A 24,693-nucleotide genomic window follows, 5' to 3' on the forward strand; every position below is an offset into this window, starting at 1 on the left:
AAGACAAATGCAAAGCCTTTGATTGCATGCTTTGGTGGAGATCTGGACACCAGGGATCTCTTGCCTTGATACCTTTGCCTATGGCCAACATGGTTCCCTTCCCCAACCTCTGACCACTTTCTCTATGGTCAACTCCTGCTAGTGAATTAAGCTTCAGCACAGGTATCAGTTCTGCCAGAAAGTTTCCCATGCTGAGTTGCCGGCTTCCTCTTGTGTACTTCCAGAGGACCTCAAGCCATCTTTATCACTGAGTCTCATTCATTGCACCCCATATTATCAAATGGACCAATAGACAGTGAGGATCAGAAACATTCTTTCCTTCTCGAATCCCCGAGGCTAGCAAAGACCCAGGCTCACAGTCTGTAGTAATGCAGGATTTGATCAATTCCAGGCACTGTGCAGACCAGGAATGCTTACTGCCCTCCACCACCCCCACTTTTCTTCTCTCCAAGAACAGCCTCTCATTGAAATCTTTGAAGAGGAGAGCATATAAGCAAGCAAGCAGTTCTAGATCTCTTTATTTTAACTTGCATAACTAATTGATTCCCCAAAATGCATAGCAGAAACCAGGTGAGGGCTGTCTCTAGATGACAATGAATGCCCACTCCTACATGTCACGCACGCAGCTTAGAGGAAAAACAAGGACTCAGGGTTTGACTAAGCATTAGAAGTTCTTCTCTCAAAATGTTATATTCCCCTATTATTTGGTACATGTCTATACGTATCACTCTCATATAGAATGTTCTGGAATGGCAAAGCAGGGCAAACTGTAGAGACAGAAATATTGGTGACAAATGTGGGTGAGTTCCAGGATCCAAGATCTGCACACCTTCCTCTACATTTCCCTTCCAGTTTTCCACAGGAACCTAAATATCCCTTAAAAAAAAAAAGCCATCAACAGGCCTCTCCTCACTATTTGAATTTAGGATTAACTTTCTACCATAAAGCAGGGTTGACCACAGCCTTTCTCTAGGACTTCTTACCTCTTTTCCTCCTCCCACATTTTATGCAGCCACTTGGGTCATCTTCTGTTCCTAATCATACCACAGGCTTCTCAGACTCATGCCCTCCTGTTCTTGGGGTTCTTTACTCTTCTTTCCCTAAATCAGCCCACTCCTCCTCCTTGGAATCACAGCTAAGTATTATTTCCTTGAGGAAGCCCTATCTGATCACCTGGGCCTTCGTGAGATCCCGTGTTATTTGCTTTCTGCAACCATTTTTCTCTCCTAGAGCACTTAGGGCCACTGAGATTTAATAAGTGTATGTGTTATAGTTAGTTTGATCATGATCTATTCCATTTGGCAACTCCCAAGAGGAGGGATAGGAACCACAAATGCTTTTTCTACTGCTCTATCTTCAGCATGTAATATGGTGCCATTTATGTTCAAATATATATATATGTTGGACCAAAAAAAAAGGAATCAAGTGTATGAATGAATAAATAATATTTCCTGGTTTCTACTTTGGGGAGTAAGTGGATACCATGTAGCACAAGATAACTCACATTCATTATTCTCTGCCTCCCATCCTGCTCACTGTTTTCCCACCCTGCAGCTGCTTCCTCAAAGAATCTCTGGATCTCTGCTTTTTTAAAAATGTGTGAGCTGGCTGCTGGGAACACCCACAGCCGCACTCCACAAACACACAACTCACTCTGAGTAATCACATTGATTCGGAATTAACGGCCATTCAGATACCTCATTGAAGATGCCATCTGGGATGTTATTGCTCTTCAGAGGTATATCATATTCTGAAAAAATCTGTCAGAATGTAGAAATAACTCATCAGAATGGCCATCGCAGAATCTCCATGTACGTCCTAGGCAGGCCAAGTGGGAGGTTTCGTTTCCCCTCGGTGAGAGGCTGAGGAAGAGCTGCTACTTTTCTCTGTTTTTTTGAGAGTCAAGAGAAATGGAAGGTTTGGGAACGTGCAAGAAGGAGATCTGGATAGATCCACGCACTCAGAGACATCTCACAGAAAACCCTCTTCAAAGTTGTCACTGGTCCTCAAAGTCACCTGCTCAGGGAGAACTGGGTTTTATTATTACATGACCACTTATGGCCCATGAAGTCACTCAGGGGCCATGTTCTCGAGCTCTTTGAGACCTGGTTCCTTAATTGTGAATTTTGCATTAAAAGGGCTACTATTGGGGACCATCATGGTGTTTTACAAAGATAAGTAATTTGTAGAATTACTTATCTTTGATATGAAATGCCTGGAGCTTATTGGAGACTCAAAATGTTTTCTAAAATAAACTGAAGTAAGTTGTGACATAATCTTAAGTTTGGACATTTGAGAACATAGCAGTATCAGTGCCTTGGACTACGCCTTGGTGGGAGGAAAGAGAAAATGACTGTAAGCCCTATCACCAAAGGTATCCCAGCAAACCATCACCGGTGGGGGCCATCAGTTGGGTCTTCCTAGGCCCACGATAGAAATATTCCCAATGTGGCCTGTTTCAAAGCAACCAACAGATACACAATTAGCTTCCCAAATTTATGAATATGTAACAATGGCATCTCACACGCCCATATAAGCCAGCTTCAGCAAAACACAATAGGAACATGCTCACATCCTGCCGACTCTCCTGGGTGGGTGCCAAGCAATGATTATGCCCGGAGAAACCCAAAACACAAGGCGCTCAGTGGATGCCTGCCCCCTCAGCCATTTAGCAGGAACACCTGGTGACATCCCAGGTGCTGTCTACTTCCACAGCATCCCTTTCAGCCCCACAGCAGAGACTCCCCTCCGTGGGCAGCATACCATTGTCTTCCCAGGGAAATCAGTATTATTCAGCAGCCCCATCTGAATTGAAAATAGCATTTGGAAAAGATTATCCCAGGCAAAGTCATCAACTGCTGTGTACTCATTGAACTTAAAACAATGCAAGATTGATTATTTTTGTAGTCTATGCAAATTACAAATGGCATTGGTATTAAATCCATGGTATTTGACTTCACCTCCGAGTACTTTGCAATTATTGTTTTCAAATCAGGAACCTAAAGTTTTTTAAAAATCAAAATACACATATCTATCCCTTCCAGAAAACAAAAATGCAGGGGGGAAAGAAATCACACTTCAAGTGTATTCATAACCCTAAAAGAAAAAGATAAAGGAAAAGAGAAAGAGCTTCATGAAATGACCTCCGTTCTCTGTGGATTTCTGACCTCCTGTAGGTACCTGTAATGAAGAGGCATGGACCTGGCAGAGTGTTTTCATCTCTAATTGAATGAATGTTACCCTTTCCCAGCTTAGACTGAAGTAAACAAACCCTCACAGCCTACCCTAGTGGATTTGTCACCTCCACAGCCACTTCGGAGAATATCGTAGATGTCATAACTAATTTACCTAAGAGCCTTGCATTTATAGAAACAGACCCTAAAGGGTATTAAGCTGTATGACCTAAGATATAGGAAGGAGTCTAGGAGGTGATCATTTATTGACCATAATATGGGGGGGGTAGTTCCTATCGAATATCCAAGCAGTGTGCCGGGGCATTACACACACCACGACATATTATCACAACATTTCAGAATGATAGATATTATTACCCTCATTTAACAAATGCAAAAGCAGAGACTTTAGAAAATTTGCCCAGAACAGTTCTGTTAGAAATGGACAAGGCAGAATTTGAACACAGGTCTTTCTCACTGCAAAACCCATTGCCCTTTTTCCCCTGCATCACCCTGCCTGCAGAACCCATGCCACAAGAGCTATCTGAAAGCTTGTCTCATTTCCTCCATCTACTTAAAGTCAAAGCAAAGACACCTTCTGTCTCCACCTTGTCTCAAACTTGAACTTGAGATGATGTCATGGGAGAATCTAATTAGATCAGTACAGATTTATCAAGGTCTTACTTCATCGGAGATGCTGTGCTGGGTGTAGAGAAGCTGCAGAGTGTTTCCCAGTGGGAAGGCTGACCCTTCCACCCAAAGGCAGGCAAGTGAGAAGACAGAACCTGGTTACAGCCAGACCTGAGCTCCTCACCTTGTCCCATGGGCCCTGCTTGCTCTGCTCACATCAGACCCATTCTGTGCTCAGTCCCCTTCTGTGATCTTTGTACTCTGCTTTCAAGTCACCGGGAGCTTACAGGTGCCCTACGTCTAGGATCCATCTCTTCCTACTCTTTATCCATCATAGCCACTCCCAGTGCCCAGTACCTGCTCCATTATCTCTTGTCCAGACTATTTAAACAACTTCTAAATGGACTTTGCTCTATATACAAACCTACACAAATTCCAAGATTAATCTTCTGTTTATGCATTTGACTCTCACCAGGACAATTTACTACTCCAAGTGATTTACAAATTAAAAAAAAATTAAAACTAACATTTTCTCCAAATAAAGTCTTACTCAGAAACCTAGATAATAAGACACATGAGAGCCAACCCTCTTTGGTTTTAGATTTATTATTAGTTTAGATGTTAGTTTGGGGGCCTTTGCCTCCTGGATTCACTTTCTTATCCCCCCAGATCCCCTCTGAGGCCTCTCCATGGAATACTGGGGAAGCATAGAACAGTCTGAGATCACTGGCCTGAGAAATAAATTCCAGCTCATTAGCCTAATATCCAAGGCCCTTCTGTCTGGCAGGCTTAGGAGCCACCCCCTAGGGTCACTGCAGCATTCAGATTCAATACATTCCAAGCCCTTAGAACATTCTTGCTATATGATAAATGCTCAGTAAATCTAGTTTGTTTTACTGGTTGTTGTTTGCAATCTTTCATCCACTTAGAAGCCCTAAGATTCAGTTTCTGTGAGCTCCTATGTCCTTTGCTTTCAATCCCCAATGGGCTATCTACAGTCAACCCCTCAAGCTATTTTGGAGCCTGAAATTTCTTTCCCATCCAATCTCTGTGTGCACAGCCCTCTCCCTCTTCCAAGGCCCACTGCCTCCTGGATCATCATCCCAGCCAGAAACCATCTCTCCTACCTCCGCAGGCTGCAGAACTTCACCTGCGTCTCTCCTGGGACCTGGCTACATCATTAATTGCATTCCTTTGTTCCATGACTTGCACCCAAAGAGCACGCTGCACCTGGATCACGTTTGCCCTTGCTGCTCTTCCTACCTGCCGAGGTGGGCTCTCTGTAAATGCAGAATAAATGAACACAAAGTGCTTCATCCCTTTCAATTGGGATGCAGGGCTGCAGCTTAAGCATTGCGACTGCTGAGTTAATCAAGGACATCCATAACGATGAAAATACCCCCAAAGAGTTATTTATTTAAAAGCCAAAATGTCACAGGAATTGAAGAACTCTACTCAAAATATTTCAGACTGAATCAGACTCGGCTTTCATGTCAGGCTTTTTTGGCTCCAGAGAGTTTCCTTCCTGTTGTGATATACAGGCTTCTCCTCCAGCAGGTGTTGATCTTCTTGCCCCAGCCAATGGGCCAAGAGTCCACCAAAGGAAGAAGCCCAGGTATCAGCAGCTGCCCGTGGCTGCCTAGGAGCCTGCTTCTAGGAACCCTCCCACCTCCTCAGCCCAGCCCTGGATCACCTGGATTATTGGGTGCTTTCGAGCAGCACCCCACAGAACAGCTTTCTCTTCTAGGCCAAACTTCATGCCTCACAAAAGCGATACTATAAAACGTGGATGCGACCACATTCTTTTTTTATTTTATCCTTTCTTTTTTTTTTTTTAATTTTTTTTAATTGATTATTTATCGCATTACATAGTTCATGATATATCATCTTTCATACATTAGACTCAAATTGTGCTTTGAACTCCCATTTTCACCCCAAATACAGATTGCAGAATCACATCTGTTACATATTCACATTTTTACATACTGCCATATTAGTGACTGTTGTATTCTGCTACCTTTCCTATCCCCTACTATCCCCCCTCCCCTCCCCTCCCCTCCCATCTTCCCTCTCTACCTCCCCTGCTGTTGTTCAATTCTCTCCCTACAATGGAGTATTATGCAGCACTAAGAAATGACAAAATCATAGAATTTGCAGGGAAATGGATGGCATTAGAGCAGATTATGCTAAGCGAAGCTAGCCAAGCCCTAAAAAACAAATGCCAAATGTCTGCTTTGATATAAAGAGAGCAACTAAGAACAGAACAGGAAGAAAGAGCATGAGGAAAAGACTACAGTAAACAAAGACGAATGGGGGGAGAGAAACGGAGAGAGAAGGGAAAGCATATTTTATCCTTTCTTTAAAGGCTTCTGTGGCTTTGCATCCTAAATAGCCCACATTCCTCAAAGTAGGACCAGCAGAATAGCATCAGAAGCACCTGGAGCAAGTGTTCAAAATGCATCCTCCTGAGCTCAGTCCCAAAACTAATGAGCCCCAGTAGCTGCTGCTTTTCAGTGGCTTCAGAGGTGATTTCTGTGTCCCTACAAGTTTAGATGCTTCAGACGAAAACAAGGCCAGGTGTTCCGTTCAGTATTAGAATCTGAGCCAGTTCATCTCCTCAAAATCACTGGATCAAAGTATTGGTTTTGAGGGGTTAGGGTTTTATTTTGTTTTGTTTCTTTTTTTTGTAATTTTTGGTTTTTTTTCCCTTGTTTTGTTTTGTTTTTGTACATTGTATTTTTCAGGCACAGGGAACTGGTGGGCAACCCTGGAAAGAGCAGCAGTATTCTCATCTCATGTCGTTGCCCAGGGATTCTGCCCCTCGATTCAACTGGGTGCCATACACATTCTAGCCCAAGAAAACCCTGCCACGTCACCACTGCCAGGAATCTCTTCTTCATTTTGTAGACATGATCAGTTCTCCCTATCCCAGGACCTCACCCTCCTGCTAAGCCAGGGTTCAGTGAATACTGATCCACCTGCCTTCCCCCTATCACTCACTTGGCATTTGAACTGGGACCATGCATAGATTTAATCTGTGAAATACAGAACGTGCAACCCGCAACACCTGTGAGGTGGTCCCTCTCCCTGCACTTACTTGAAGAACAGCAGAGGGCATATCACCCTCCTTGGGGAGCCTCGGTTTCCTCATCTAAAAATGGCCTTGGCATAATTCCAACTTTTGCGATTAAATGTGATAATGCACGTGAAGGGTTTAGAAGAATACTTCAAAAGTACCAGGTACAATTTTATTGCTAGTCATATTATCATTGTTTTATTATCCCAAGGGTGAAACAAAATGCCTGCTGCCAAGAGACTATAAATCATCGTAGACCTCATCCCCTCCCAATGCTTTTAGGCTAAGATCTATATTCCTGATAGGAAAAGAAAATAGTTGTAGCTTTCTTTTGTACTCTCGCCTTATGTCAGACCAATGTCTTGACTTTACTGTTTTATAAACCAGAAGTAAATCTCTTAATGAGACTTCTATGATTTCATAGGGTAAGAGCACAACAGTGGAGAGAGCAGGACCACTGTATCTCACTCTTGAAGTGGCCTGTTCCAAATTGTCCTCAGACACATGAGACCATACTGGAATGTACAAGATTTACTGGACATAGGAGTGATAGGAGAGAAAGGGCAAAGAAAATACTTATCTAGGCACAGTGCCACATGCCTGTAATCCCAGGGACTCGGGAGGCTGAGGCAAGAGGTTCATATGTTGGAGACCAGCCTCAGAAACCTGGCAAGATACTGTCTGTCCCCAAATAAAAATTAAATAAATAAGAACATCTGGGATGTAGCTCAGTGTCAATAGTATCCCTGGGTTCAATCACTGGTACTGCCTCCCCTCCTAGAGTTTACATTCCTGTGGGGGAAAAAGACAATAAAAACATTAAATATAATAAATCATATATTACTATTTAACTCCAGAAAAAATAGAAATAGAGTATGAGATGGTGACTTAGGGCCATTGTTGTTTAGGGAGATGCTCTTATTATCCCGGTTAATAGATGAAGAGCCTACAGCACAGAGAGGTAAATGATTGGTCCAACTAGTAAAGGATCAAGTCAGAATCTGAATTCAGGACTCTGACTCCAGAGTGCAGGCTGATAACCCCAGTGCCTGCTGACCTTCCACTGCACTGGGCCAGAGCGGGCACTGCCCTGATTGGCTTCATATCTGCCCTACTCAGTTTACGGTAGCCATGTGGCAATGGGTGGGATGGCTTGCCTCCCTCCACAGACAGTGAGTTGAGTGTGCCCTTCTTCAGATATCCAGGCCCTAAGTGCACTGAGGATCTGAATGAACAAAGTGCTTTTACCTCTACTCTGGCCTAATGCATTTGTTCATGGAACTTAACAGTCCCCTTTAGAATTCTCATGGGCTTTGCTTATATATTTAGTCTCCTTCAAGGACATAAACAATGGCCATGCCCACTTCTTTCTTGGAGACCCAGTCTTTCTATGCAATGAAAACACATTAGGAAAGAATCATACCCCCTCTGTATTTTTTATTTGGTATTAAATAACATCATATTTTGCATCTCAAAATATGAAATCTATGTTGAGTCATACTGAAGCCAGTATATTAAGAGTTTTACTGTCCATCTGAGTCAAGCTAACTGCCTGCTCTTATTGCAAAATTCTGTCTCTAGCAATGCACTGTCAAAAGAGGAATAACCATCTCTCTAAAGTAAATTGACATATGCATAAAGAAAACATCACCCCCCACCCAAGCCAACGCTACAGAATGCCCAGCTATGCGACTTTGTAAAACCTGCTGTTGACCTACATCCCCTGTATTCGAGTGGGTCAGGATTTCCATCCTCTCCAGGAACTTGAGTGGGCTTGCTTAACATTCTGGGATCTAAAAGCCCTTTGCAGTGACTTACCTGAAAGAAAAGAGACAGAGCAGCAATGATCAATGCAAACGCAAGTCTGAGAGACGGAAAACAATTTAAGGGTTTGAAATGGCAATTTTCATGTTTCAAAAATCTTAGAGATGCTGTCATATCCAGGCCTTCTCTGTTGAGTGCTGCAACTAGGCCATCACAGAACTGCTGAGATGAGGGGAATCTAAATGGCTCAAGCCATCTATCAATCCAAAAAAAAAAAAAAAACAGGGGAAGACAAAGCCCCTCCCATGAATGCTATGGACCGTCCATATCTCTGGACATCTCTCCCTTTCCCACCATCCTTGCACTCGCATCTTAGCCTGCACCTGCCATTCCCCACTAAGAAGGCCATCCTGATTCTTTTCTACTTCTGAAAAGATCACTGCTGCTATCAAGGTCACTATTTCTCAACTTCTCTGGGAAGCCCCTCTGCTCCCCTGAACGCTTTGCCTATCTCTGATCTCCAAGGTCCACAGATTGGGATTTAGTGGTCCTTCAAGTTCATGTGCATCTCCTATCCCTCCACTACTCTCCTATACATGTGATCCAAAGAATGATTTGTGTCACCCGTATTTATTAAACATCTATATTGTACCAGAAACTGTTTTAGATACTATAAAACTAAATAGAGATGAGACATTTGGACCAAGTAGCTGGTCTCATATAATTTGCAATCAATTAATAAGTAGCCACATATTTCCCATCTGTTCCACATGTGTGCCTTGTAAGCATTTGATGGTTATCTACTGATTGACTGGTTAATGCGTCTCCTCATTCTATAGCTGTGATTTGAGAACGTGGGTCTTGTCTGGCCGGGTGCTAGGCCATGTGACCTCCAGTGAACAATAATCCCATCTCCACGAAGATTCAAACCAAATTACTTAAGTCAAGTTTAGAGTTAAGTCATTCCTTTTTCAAAAAATAAAGTTTGCTGAAGGACTTCTTGGGCAAATGCCCCTTCTCCTTGGCAGTTGCGAACAGAACTTCTTTTACTTCTAAGATTTCATGGAATCCACACACGTACAGTTGATGTAACTCTGCAGGAGAAGACACTGCCATTCAAACGCTTAAGTGACTTGTTTGAGCTTCTTGGCCACAGAGAAAAGGGTAGAGCTAGGAGCCCCACATCAATGTCCTGAGCCCAAACCCCAAACAGAATTCCCAGACATCTGGGATTGATTGTCTTCCTTTTGAAGATTAAAACTATGCCAGTGGCTCTTACAAAATCAAACACTATCCAGATGGAGTTGAGACCCTCATGAAGCCTTATGTGTTATGGAAATATAAATGAATGGATAATGTTTTCCTGATGAAAAGCAGGGTTTTTATTATGAAAGAAAGAATATGAGGACACGAGATTGAAGAGGTTAAGTCAAAACTTTATAGTCCAGAATTACATTCCAGAAGCATTTTTATCCTATCCAAAACTTGTACCTCCTGTCTGTTCTTTAAAAGGATCTGGAACCATTTGGCAAGAGATCAGGTCTTCTGCTCAAAGCATTTTTATCAGTTTAATCTCTGTCTAAAACTTTAAAATAAATTGATAAGGTAATTTGTCAGAGAAGAGATGGAGACTGGATTTCTGTCAATTATTAAATAACTCAGTTACTGTTCATAAAATACTTTAAGTAATGTAGAGGGATACTGTACAACATAATGGAGCATCCTCAAATTGCATCTTTATTTCGCAATTATATTAAGATGATACTTCCAAGATTCTTACAGAGTCATAATAAGGTAACCCAGGTGGTTTATCTTACAAACAAAAAGATCTTTCTGTTTCCGTTAGAGGATAATTGCTGTTCCAATAAAAGATCCAAGAGTTCTCCAGGCTTTGCTGTAACCCCATGAATAGTAAGAAATCTTTGTGTGGTTGCTTCAGCCAAAAGAAATATCTACTTATTAGTTGCAACTTGGTTTGGTTTTTTTTCCCTTGGATTCCGAACTCATTTCTGAGCAGAAGGGTGCATTGTATTTTATGTTAGCAATATTTCTTGTTTATTCTCATAACTCCACTTAATGAAAAATAAAACTTGGTCCAACTTTTCAGTGTCTTGTGGCTCTTTGTTGAGAACTAATGGATTTGAGATACAAATCCGTTGTAGTCGTGTGGGAAGCCATCAATATATTTTAAAGTCAGCCGGTATCATAGAAAAAATAATAAAAGGCTGCGGACTCAGCCATGGTCCTGGCCCCCGAAATTCTTGTGAGTAAACTTTGAAAAGCTATTAGCCTTTGTTTCCTCATCTTTAAAACCAATATTTTTCATGGGATAATTAGAAGGACTGATGAAGATCAGGCATGCACAATATTTAGCATATGATAGTATCCTGAAAATTTTATTCCTTCTTTTCTCTGACTTCTGAGAACTAATGTTAAAACTTTCTTCTGGAGTTTTAAGAGGAACACACAATATCTATGTATTTTACATACTGTATGTATATTCATATAGATATAGGCACACATATGTGGGGTATTTGCAGACTTCAGAGTTTGCAAAGTCTGCTTCTTTCCAATTCAGTGTTTCTGCTTTCCACTTATAACAGTTTGACCTGCATCATATTCCTCCATAACTCACATGAGCAAAGTTTCAATGAATCATTGGTTGCTTTCCTTCCCACCTTCCCTGGCTTGGAAGGTCTTTCTCATAATTAAACCATTGCTGGAATCCTTGACAGGCAAACAGGCCAAATCTTCTCCATCAGAAGTGGCTGGGCCTCATCTTAACCTAGTTCAGCTTAAAAAGCCATAATTCTTCCCCATGTCCTTCATTTCAGGACACAACAGATATAAAATAAATATCTTTTACTTTTATATAGTATCTTCCTTAAAATGTCTTGAGGATGAAGTTCTTCCAATTCTGCTCTCTTAGGAAAAGCATTCAGAGAGTTAGAGAATAAAATTCTGTTCTGCCACAATCATCTTGGTGGACGATATTATGCTACATGTTTCCCTAGTTCCTGTCCAGTCTCCATTTATTTATCCTTCCTTCCTCTCCATTCTATTTTTTTTCCTTTTCTGTTCTGTCTTTTACCATTTCGGTAAAAGATAAAAAGAGCTATTGTTATGTATCAAGACCTTTGAAGCACATGGGTAAATAGACTATTCATTTTTTAAAGGTTAATCACTGAAAGTCAGTTCCAGGTGTTTAAATGTTAATGATTTAAAAGACATGAAAATAATATATAGATTATAAATTACTATATTTTTATGGCATTCATGCAAAATTGTCATGGGGGTGATGAAATTCTGCCTTCTCTGTGTTTTTTGGATTATAACTATATTACAAGTGATAGAAGACTCAAAGGATACTTTTGATAATTTAGGAGCTCCTTGTGCTACAATAACCTCCATAAGGCACTTACTTTTCAAGGACTTAAGAAGATTGTTTTGTACTTTTTCTACTCCAGATCAATATGGAATCTATAATATGAACCCAGGTTAGAAATTGCAAGCACGTATAGATTTCTATTGTAAAAGGTAGTCACAGTTCAAACAACAAATTGGAAATAATATTTGCAATTTAAATCACAGGGAGGGTCAATATTCCTCAGATAGAAAATAAGTTTCCTAAAACTAGGGAATAAAAATAACAACTCTATTCAGAATGTACTTTTTTATTTTCCATGTTGCTATCCATTTCTTCTCTTTTATAGAAAGTAAAATTAGTTGGTTTCACAGTCCTATAACAAAATACCTGAGTCAGTTAACTTATGAAGAGAAAGGTTTATTTAGCTCAGGGTTCTGGTGGTTCAAGTCCAAGATTGGGCAGCCCCATTGATTTGAGACTCTGGCAAAGGTGGCACATCAAATTAGGAGAGAGTGTTCACATTATGAGCCAGAAAACAGAGAGAAAGACAAGATAGGCTGGGGTCACAGAGTCTCCTTTGATGGCACATTCCCAGTGACTGAAGGACCTCTCACAAGTCCCAGTAGTGTCAGCCTGGGGACCAAGACTTTGACACATAGGCCTTTGGGGGATAGTCACCATCCAAAATTCACCAGCAAGAGTGGTGAAGAGTGCAGGTTAAGAATTCCAGAGCTGAGCACAGGGTACTTGAGACAGCTTTCTAGCTCTGTCACTTTAGGTGATTAACAATTCTTTCAAGTCAGTTTGTTCATCTATAAATAGGATGCTAATCTCACAGGGCTGTTACAAAGATTCAATGGGATAGTCAATGCAAAGTACTTAACAAAGTGGCTGGCAATAAAGACTGCTACATAAATGTTAGCTATTATAATCATAGTGCAATTCCCATTAAATATTATTTTTTATTTTAAACCTAATTGGATATTTAAAACGCTCCTCGTGTTGTTTTGTCGTCGTCATAATTAGAATACTTAGCAATTCATCTAGGCAACGGATATGTCACCATTTATTAAACCTGTAGTCTGTTGGACATTAAGGCTTCTTTTCAACAGTGATCTTTAAACACACACACACACACACACACACACACACACACATTAACATCTCTATTCTTGTACATTTTCCTGACTTCAGGATTATCAAACCCAGAAAAGATGCCCAGAATTTTGATTACTGAGTAAGAATGTACTTATACCCCCCTGACAAATTTCTTCTTAAAATAAATTTATAAAACCTCACTGATGTACATAATGTAAACGTGTAAATGTTTGGTATTTCCAGTGCAAAGTGTACCATATTCCATTAAAATAAAAGATGCAAGATGATCCTTTTGATTGTTCTACTTAGCAATCTTTATTAATCATGATCAATTTTGTAAATAATTACCAGGCACATTTCCTTTTTTTTTTTTTTAGAGAGAGAGAGTGAGAGAGGAGGGAGAGAGAGAGAATTTTTAATATTTATTTTTTAGTTCTCGGCGGACACAACATCTTTGTTGGTGTGTGGTGCTGAGGATCAAACCCGGGCCGCACGCATGCCAGGCGAGCGCTCTACTGCTTGAGCCACATCCCCAGTCCAGGCAGGCACATTTCCTTTTGCATAAACTTCACTCTTCGTCTTTATATGTCCTTACGGTGTTCTTTCTTCATTATTCGTAGGCACTCTTTGTGTATAAATGACATTAATCCTTTCTCCAGTAATCACGCTGGTGGACTGCTTCCCTCTTGAAATCATGGAGCAGAGCTAATTCTCCCCTTCTGTATTTAGGGCAGGTGCCTTTTGTCACGTTCATGCCTTTGACCACGTGGAAAGCACAGCTGACTCTTGTTTCTGGTTTCTAAGGAATCGGTCCTGTCATTGATGGCCTTCATTCTCCTACACACTTCATCCCCCGGAAATTACACCAAGAACCCACGATCCGATCTCACCACCACTGATAAACACACCGCTGATTGCTGCCGTGCCTCCAGGCATCTGAAATGGTTCTAATGTTCAAGTTCCCAATGTCAATGGGAACTTCGTGCCCCTTATCCTCCATAGCTGCTGAGTTTTATGCCCACCCATTACTTTCTGTTCACTGGCACGGATTCATAGAGTGCATCAATTTTCTTTCATTTTTGTTTCTCAACTCCTACGGCAAAGTTTAGCACTATAAAATATGTGACATGACTGGATGATGAAGAGGCAGCTTCCTGCGGAAACTTCAGAGCAAGAGGCACTTTTCTCTTTTTAAGAAAGAGAGCCATTGAGCCACCAGCTGCTCTCCTATAAAAAGATGTGGCAGCATTAGCCATGCATCTATTCTGCAGTTGTTCTCTGGCCATCGTGGGGAAAAAAAATATTCTATTTTTTTTTAAGGCTCAACTGCATGTGGTTTCTAGGAAGTGACCACTGGTAGCAAGCTGTCCCTAACAATGACCAGTCATGAGACATATTTTCACTTTGCAATGGATAAACTGAGTCAAAATGAAATATGCAGCCACATTCGAGGTCACTATCTTTATGGATTCTTCTTCCTTTACAGATAAATAAATAGAAGACACTGCTTTTTTAAAAAGATTACACGACATTAAAATGTGCTTCATTCTATGGTCATATACTAGGAAGTGTCACTTAGAGGTTGCCCACACAAGGCAAAGCCAATGTTCTCTTGATCTTTCCCTCTCTGTGTGCCCTGCTTCTCAGAAACATCATCAAATCAGCATCACCAATCCAGTGGAGGAAAAATAAAAAAATAAAATAAAAAAAAATGTGCTGGGGACAGATTTGGAGCCAGAGTGAATTGTTATTGCAGAGTGATGTGATCAGCAAAGACACAGAACCTATTCTCTAGTTGGCACATAGTAGGAATGGCTCATTTGTACAGGAAAGAATAGTATTCAACATTCAATATTCAGTCCATCAAAGCCTATGCCACCTGCTTTATCAGCACCTCACACAAATGCTACCTCTCCCTCCCCAGTCGCCTCACTGAACCCCACCATTGCTGTTTCATAGAGGAAAGGCAGAGAAGGGATGATGGATGTTTGTTTTCTTCACATCCTTTCCAAAAAGATTTGAGCTAGCAAGATTTATCACAAAAACATTAGAACAATTAAAATCATGAGAAAAAGAACAGGAGGGGAAAGGAAGAGAGGGAGAAGGAAAGAGAAATCTGGGACCCATCCTCAAGTTACTCCTCTCTACACCCACCCCCCTATCCAGTGAGAACCAACCAGATCCCAGACTGTGATTTCTATTTTGCAGGGTGGGGCAGGGAGGGAACCAGGGGTTGAACTCAGGGGCACTCGACCACTGAGCCACATCCCCAGTCCTATTTTGTATTTTATTTAGAGACAGGGTCTCACCGAGTTGCTTTGTGACTCTCCATTGCTGAGGCTGGCTTTGAACTCACAATCCTCCTGCCTCAGCCTCCTATTTTTTAAGAAACTCTGACGACGCCCACTGCAAAGGATCACTTCCCTAGCTTACAATAATCTGCCAAGGAGTTGGTCTGCTCTCTGACTTCACTTCACTCCTCAAATCCTCCACTCCAGACACCTGGATGATGGTTCCAAACTGGAAATGGGCATGATTCTTTAATATGATCCCCTATTTTGCTTTGTCTTTTAGAGGGAGTATGACTCCAGTTTCATGCTGGGATTCGAGAGAGAAAGTTGCTTAGCAGAGTGGGGAGGCAATCTGAAAACCAAATTGCTTCTCTTGCATCCCATGGGGTTCCTGACTCTCAAAAGGAGTGTCCTCTCCTTGGCTTTCAGAGGTACCCAGGTTTGTCAATCCTGAGCCATTTGGGGATCTGTGATCTTAATCCAGTTCCTTTCTGCTTTCCCCATTGTAAGCTTAAGATTCATTTTTCTCGGTAATTCTCAGTCATTACCATTCATGCATTTGCTTTACAGATTCCAAGATTTTGTTGATATTGTCTCTCCTTTTATTCTCTGTTCTTTTTTATATATGCCTCCTAGAGAAATCCTAGATTGTCATTTTAATGGAATTTAGAGAGCAAGAGAAAACATATTTAAATCTTCAATCTGTCATCTTTACCTGGAATCCATGTGTAACTTTTTTTTTACATAAATGCAAAAAAAAAAAAAAACATACAACGATCTACAAACACATAGAGTATTTTTGTGAGGGAAGGGAAAGGGAGATTGTTAATTTTTAAAAAAAATCTGTCTGGTCACGGTATGGTATAAATATGAAATTGCTACACATCATATTGTACTTTGATATGGAACTTCATAATATGGTCCTTAAACGAAGTTTATTGATTTTTCTGCTGTTGAACCAGTAGGGGCACACTAATAAAAATAAAGCATATTAAAGATTCATTCATTGTGGACCATCCAAAGTCAAATTGTGTCTGCTTGCTTTGTAGCGCTTGCGGATTCTGAGATGCACAGTTTTATAACGTGTAATGTCAGACTAGTCTTTATAACTAGCACTTTAATTGTTGTAGAATGTTCTGTTGGATTGATATGTCATGATTTACTGATTCATTTCCATACTGTTTCTCCCTAACATAAATAAAAGTCCAAGCATATCATTGTGCTTCTGCTGTACAGCATCTATCCCAGTTTTACTATATGTTCCATAGCATTTGACATCATCACTTATTTTTGTTAATGATTTTAAATATTTTTATTTCCAATGTTTATTATAAAATTGTGTTATGTACTACTGTGGGAGGGTGTTTATATAATGTCTCCTTTTCCTACTTATTAGATGTCTAGCTGACTTGAATGAACTCTTTATTCATTAGATAGACACACACCGCCTGTTGCAGGGTAACAGTTAAGGATAAGACCTGACTTTTTCTTTGAGTTCCTGAGCTAATGGGTATGAGCTATAGAAAGCTCAAAAGAAGTGGTTCTATCAGCAGGAAGACACCAGCTGATAATGGGAAATAGCACACAGAGGGCATTCCAGGTAGGGGGAACAGGGGAATCAAAGGCAGGGAGACATGTATTTAGAAAATGCAAGAAATAAAGACACTTTCTTCTCTCCTACATTATCTGCAAGTGGTATTTTTCATCTTTATTTTTTTTTTCGCTTTAAACATTATCTACATATCTTCAAGGCACATAGACAGTCAAATTTGTCGATTGGATTTTTGGGTGGCTCCCGGTCCTTTAAAAATGATTCTATCAGGATCAGAACCATCACAATTGACCTGGACAAAGGTGTAATAAAGTTGCTACCGCTAACACTTCTTCTTAGAGACAGTTATGCAAGCACATAAAAAAACCAAACCATAAGCAATCAATATAGAGGTATTTGATTAAGACAACACTGCACTAAAGCTGTATTCAAAAAGTTCCTCTGGATGGCTTTGGCTGTCATTTATTATAATGGCAATCTCAGCATCACCACTCATTATTCTGAGTAAAGACTACAGTCATTCGACTCTTAGTGACAGACGTGGAATGGATCTTCAGAGACTGGCTCTATTTCTGATAGAGAAATAAACACTTTTAATATTCAGGACTTTAAAATATGTTATGGACTTTACTATATCTCCTTGCATTTGGACATGAGGAGTCACACTTTCTACCACAAGACTCTGAGGGTTTCACTATTGCTTGGGCAACACTTCTTCATGAACATGTATTGACTAGAAAGGAGGTCAACAGTGTTCTTTTCTTCAGGAATTTTTAGACTACTTGGGATGATCACATAATTTAGAAGATTGCACTAAGTGTCATCTCCTTGAAGGCGGGAATGTTTTGCTCATCTTTATATCCACAGTGCCTGGTATGGAAGAAATGTTCTTGAATCTCAGAAAATGACTGGCGTATTGTTAAGAGACTAAAAGGGCACACTAATGGATGGGATGCATGCTTGCTTATTTTTATTTCTGATGCACTGAGTGAGTGTGGGAGAAGCGTGTGCCTTGGGAGATGGAGAGGGTATATCCAAGACAGGCTGCTGAAGGAGCTGGCTTGTGGGCTTGGGCTATGGGTAAGACTGGAGCATGCAGAATAAGGAAGAAAGCTAGTTAAGGCACATGTTAGCCAGCTTTTTGTCACTGTGACCAACAGACTGGACAAGAACAACATAGGGGAGAAAAAATTTATTTTGGCTTATGGTTTCAGATGTTCAGTCTGGGGTTGGCCAACTCCACAGCTCTAGGCCTGACACGGGACAGAACATCATGGTGGCAGGGTGCTGGAGGAAAGTGGCTCAGTTTATGACAGCCAGGAAGCAGAGAGAGTTCCATTTAGCAGGGATAAAATATAAACCCCAGAGGCACACTCCCACTTTCTCCAGCCATACCCTACCTGCCGGTAGGCACTATCCAGTAGAGTGGCCCTTTAAATTATCAATCCAATGAATGGATTGATCCATTGATTAGATTACAGATCTCATAATCCAATCCTATCACCTCCATACATTGCTGTACTGACTCACACAGGAGCTTAGGGGGCCACCTCATGTCCAAACCATAACAAGGCAACACAGGGAATGGTAAGATGTACCCCGGAAATCCCAGCAACAGTGATCAGCTCAGAATGGCAGCAGTGGTTAGATGAGCTAAGAGGAGAGCAGCGGGAACAGGTAGCATGTGCTTAAATTCCGGGGATCTGCTGAAGCTAAGATATGCTAGAACGCTTTGCGTGGGCAATGGGAATCAATATTCATCATAAAGATAAATAAGGAGCAGAGACTGGCAACACCTGTTTTATGCCTTTAAAAGCTCTTTCTAGTGGAAGAGTTAGGAGGACAGAGACAAAGAGAAACCTACAAAGAAAGAAGCCAATCACCAAGCCATTGCCATAATGTAGATGAAATCTGAATAAGGTGTATCTCTGGGCTGAAAACGCAACCACAGACAGACAGGTAAGTTCTTGACCTGCATGAGAATGCATGAACAATAGGGCAAGATCCAGTTAGGAAGCTGTGGAAAGCTTCAATAAGAACCTGATACGTGTCTCAAGAGCTGAAGGACAAACTTGTGCTTGTTTGAGTTTCCTGTAGCCCAGAACCTCCCCTCCACTAGGGCAAATCTCCATGCATTGCCCCATCAGAAGCTCCCTTCTTGAGGGACTCTGAGCCCGCTGCCCTTTGCCTGGCCTCCCAGGCTTTCCTTGGAAATCTTAGTGGAAGCCTCCATGACCCCCTAATTCCAACATTCCACATTCCTGCAGAAACAGCTCCACTTGGTTGCCACCAAGGTCTACCTTTATCTAGAGCAGTAGCCGAGCCCTCAGGGACCATGGCTGCAACAGCCTCTGTGTGCCTGGGTGGCTGAGCATGGTGGAAAAGTTCCTAGGACCCCCTGTGCAAGGCCACAGTCTTTCCTCCCTTTTCTACTTTGAGTTCTAACCTGAACCCCAGATGCAGTAGTATTGGCGTCAGTGCTAGAGAAACCACCCTTTGTAACATTACCCCTTGTTCTACATGATCCCTTCCTGGAAGCACAGAATAATCCAGAATGGTGGACTTTACTTTCTGCTTGGTTTCTCTACAGTCCTCTGGGGTATAGACTTCTGACTTTTGGACTATTTTTGTTGTTGTTCTTTTGTTGTTTTTTTTCCAATGCAATCATGGACAGATAAATAAAACCTTTCTCCTGCTAACAATGACCACCTTTTGTGGAAATCTATGTGTCAGGACATTTAAGACTCTTCTTTGCACTAAGGGTAAAGCTAGGGAAAGACAAAGCCAGTAAATAAGAAGGGACCCCTGTGGTGCTACATATATAAAGATTTCATATAAACAAATAAGGGAAACAAAACTAAACCGGGACCTTACTAGACAAGCAAAAGGCATGAACAAAACAAAAATTCACGGAAGAGGAATTAGAAATCACTTATGCAGTCCTGTGGGTAAGGAGTGGAATTTCAAATTTTCTAATATAAAATAAAAAAGAATGCATTTTTTTAAAATGATACAATTTTTCACTCATCTAATTAGCACATATTAACAATTTAAAAGGAGGGAGAGAGGACTAAATGATATTTGAAAAACTCTGGCTTAACATTCTTTCCTGAGTTACTCTAGGGAATAATAATTAGCACAACTCTTTTAGGAACAATTCAGCAATATGTATCATGATTATCTTAAAAATTCCAATTTGAAGGGCTGGGTTTGTGGCTCAGTGGCAGAGCACTTGCCTCACACATGTGAGGCACTGGGTTCGATCCTCAGCACCACATTAAAAAATAAATAAACAAAATAATGATATTGTGTCTATGTATAACTAAAATTTTTTAAATTCCAATTTCACCCATTACTGCTATTTCGATTATTATTTGTTATTTCAAATAACAATGAAATAATTCTTAATAACACAAGAAGTTCATACAGAAAACACTTTGTTGAAACTACTCTGATGATAGCAACACATACAAGCTTATGTGTCCAGAAAATTCAAGTTGTATTTATGAAGAGTGTTTAAAAACCAAATCTTTATTAGTGTTAGATTCAAAATAAGATTTTACAGTAACAAAAGTTCATTGAAATATGAATATACACTAAACGTAGAATTATAAAATTGGAGTGAAGTCATGAATGATTATTTTTAAAAGTTTTCTTTATCTTCCTTGTTTTATGTAACTGATCTAAGTATTATAATAATTAAGAGGAAACTTTGTTTAAAACAAAACATGGAACCGATGGTAAAGGTCTTTCATGACAAATCATGGAGGAGGCCCACGGTTCGTGGCTTCAACAACTTGGCCCCAAAGTGGAAAATGTTTAATTGACCCACCCCAGTCCCACCCACAAGAAGTGACCCTGGACCTGCTAATCATTTGTGACCTGAGAGCATCAAGGAAGTACCTGACATACTTCCTGGCGTAGCAGTGAGAAGCAAAGTAAATTTGGAGGAGACTGAATTAATATTAAATAAGAACAAGTCACAATCACTGTCAAAGCAAATCGTGTGAATAATTGTAGCTGATGAATGTTATATACACCTCAAATCAAATTTTGAATGACTGGAGAGAGAAGGAATTCTCTGCATTTAGTCTATCAACTCCTTTCACAGGAAGTGACCTCCATGAGAATGCGCACCTCTGAACTGTCTGCTCCACCTTTGTAATATCTGTAATATCTATAAATGCTCGAGAAATACTTGCCAAATGAACAAGGAAGCTCAATTGCTCAAGTCAAAAACCTAGGAACCTTCCTGAGTTTTCTCTAGCCCAGCCCCATGGCCAATCCATCCTTATCTCCAGTTACCTTCTCTGTCACTTCTGCTGCCTGCCTGTCCCTCCAGGCCACCATCTCTCTTGTCTGAAGAACTTCAGCAGCCTCTTGTGAGCTTCCTCCTCTCTCAGCCTCTCCATCAATCAGTGAGATTGATGATCTGAAAGCCCAATCAGATCAGGTCATTCTGCTGCTTAACTTCCAAGTTTTCCAACTGTCCCACCTCCTTATTGGGGTCCTCAATCACCTGTTTTAAAGTGCCACTTTCTATAACCTCCCAATGGTCCACTCAGATCACATACCCCGTTTATTCATCGTACCACAATCACATGGCTCCACTTTCCTGTTCCCTTCACCATTTCTCCAACTTTCTGGCTCCTTCTCAGCACAGGGCCCGTTTTGATGTAGTTCTTCCTGAACAGAATACTCTCCCTTCCACTTGAGCCTCAATTTAAATAACCTGTCTTCAAAGACAACTTTATTGCCAACTAATTAAAATGATTTTCTGATTATTTTCCATATGGCTCATTTTTATTTACCTTATAGAGTACTTATGATAAGTTGGCATTAGCATATTCTTTCCTTTTTAGTCTGTGTCTCAAATGACAACCGTGAGAACCCGGACCATTATCAGACTTGTCCACCATCGAAATCCAATGTCCATATAGCCTTGTGCCTAATAGGCAGTTCCCATATTTTTCCTCAACGAATGAATGCATGAGCTGCTACAGAAAGGAGTGATTAACCCCAAAGGTCCACTGAGTGAGTGCAGGATAGGATGGACCAACATGGAGTTTAGGAAGCAAATAAGAAAAGAAAAAGCAATAATAAAAACAGCACTTAACTGTAATAGCCTATCCTGAGCAGAATTTCACCAATGCCTCCGGGAGGGAGCAAATAATAGGGCAGGTTATGAGGGCTTTGAGTGCTAATGGAAGTGGATGCACTCACAACCTTTTTACAAAGTTTGTATAATTCATTAGTGGGAACACTGTCTCTTTTTCAAATATATTTTATAAGGCTTATACATTTTGTCTTCAGTAGTACTTACCAGTGGCTGTCTGTCCATTGGCATAGTATCCTGCGTTTAAAGAAGACCATTGGACCAGTAAGGATCAGAGGTCAAAGCCCTGCTTCCCTAAGTGCGTGGAGCCACTGAGACGGCCCTTCATAGAGTGGGTCTGAACAGAGGCGATTAATGTGAAGGGGAGGGGCCATCCATTCAGAGAACACAGATGGCAGAGGACACGATCCAGGATTGTGCTTTGAACATGTGGGGAAAGCAATTATAAAGGGATTTAAGTTGATGGCAGAAATGGAGAGGTTAAGTCCCCATCCCTCTGTGGTGCATGAAGTGGTAAAATGAAAAAGCTCTGGAATATCAACTAAAATCATCTGGCAAATTGTTTTTGGGAAGTGATGGGTTTGTGCATTTGGACTCTCGTCCGCTGTGTAAACACCCCATTATCTAGCTGGTTACCTCCAAGATTCCGTACACCCCACACAGGCTTCCCATACCTACCTACAGAACCAGCACAGACGGTCAAAGAAGCTCTTCTGGGTGGCCCTGAACATTTCTGTTTCCACATAAGAGCATGTCACATGCTTCATGGTCACAATGACCCTTTTGGTGGGAATTCAGCCCAGAGAAGCGCAGATTTTCAAAAGAAATGAAGGGCTAGTTGACATCCCTGACTGAATGGCAGGATTCAAAAAGGATGGTCTGCTGGCTGAATAATCATTTTGTTTTCTTTTTAGGTCCCCCAATTATGTTAATTTGGAAACTGTATCTATTAATTGCCCAATTAGACATCTGGTAATCACTCTCTACAGAAATATCCCAAATCATAGTGGCAAGGGCTGGGTGCACTATTTTATTGTATCGCAAATAAAAATCTAATTTGGATTTAATAAAAACTAATTCCAGCTAATTTAATACCAATTGATCATTAACGGGGTGCATTTTGTGGTTTATCAAGTATATAAGGAGGGTGTATAATTAACTGGAAATAGTGTCCACAAGGTTATAATTAAATTCATGGTAACTTTTAACTTTCAGTAAATGTTTTACCACGTAATTAACTTTCAGAAGATGATTTATAATATGATTTATTAAATGCCAATTGCTCAGAGTTCTGGGGCAACTAATGAGCATAGTGATGGAGTCTCCTATTTACAAAGTGTCTCTTCTTTCAAGCTAAATAAATATCCTGTTGCAGAGTAAATAAGATATCCACATACCCTTTTAGTGAAAATTAATAATCAATTATGGGCTGAGTGATTGAATTTTTTTAACATTCTGGTTTTAGCATTACATTCACATTTCTTTCGTTTTTATTTAATGGAGACCCATGTGTCAATTAGAATAACAAGAGTTTGTTTGCCTGATTTTTGTCCACTTCCTTTGCTCCGCTGAGAAGAGCACCTCCATCAGGCTAGAAGAAACAAAAAGGCAGGGGCCACATGTGACGTTATCACAGTGTGTTGCATTCTCAGGTCTCTGGGCACTATCAGCAATGAATAAGCCATCACGTGCTACAGAGACAAGAGGGTTGCCACAAGGAACACAGAGCTGAGAAGGTCACAGGGTCTGTGATGTCTTTAAAATCTAAGATGTTTCATTTCCTATTCAAAATCCCTTTCTTCTGAAGTGGCTGTGATGTGCTCTCTCTTTTAATGATGTACAGTCCAGGTGAACACGTAAAGTGCTGCTGTGAGATTTGAAGAAGACACTCCCTGTGAAGAGGCTTGGAGTAGATCTTCAACAAGCACTGGCTGTATGTAATCCGTCTCGTCTGTGGCATTTGTCCTGATTGTCATTTCCCAGTGATTTGTCAACTGTCTTTCTTCCTGATCACATCAGAAGCCCTATAAAGACAGAACCAGGTCTGGGTTTGCTTATCCCTATATCTCCAGCACACAGTAGAAAAAAAATGATCACACCAGCCTTCCATGAACTTGGGCTTGACCAGTGAATGATGCATTTGGCCTTCCAAACTTGTGCACTTCGAAAGAAAAAACAAAGAAGGTCGGGGTGTAGCTTGGTGGTGGAACCTGTGCTTAGCATGTGTGAAGCCCTGGGTTCCATCCCCAAAACCAAAGAAGAAGAAGAAGGAGAAGAAGAGGAGGAAGAGCAATGGAGGAAGAAAAAGAAGAGGAGGAAGAAGATGAGAAGGAGGAAGAATAAGAAAAGAAAACCAGAATTCAAACATGCTCTGTTACCCAAGAGGTGAGGTGGTGTATAATAAATATTGCAATTGCTCTTCTCTTTGGCAAAGAAGGTATCCCCAGGACTCAGGCCACCAGCTGTGCCTTCAGTTTCCCAGAGCAGCTCACCAAGGGAGCAGCTATGTTCTTTGTGCCCTCTGAGCAGACTCTGTGCTCCCAGTATGACCATCAGAGCTTATTGGAGTAACATTTCCCCCACAAATATCTCAATATGCTCTCAGGCCAAGCCTGGTCCTGCAGGG

Source organism: Spermophilus citellus (assembly GCF_964194105.1).
Source record: "Spermophilus citellus genome assembly, chromosome: 18".
Taxonomy (NCBI): domain Eukaryota; kingdom Metazoa; phylum Chordata; class Mammalia; order Rodentia; family Sciuridae; genus Spermophilus; species Spermophilus citellus.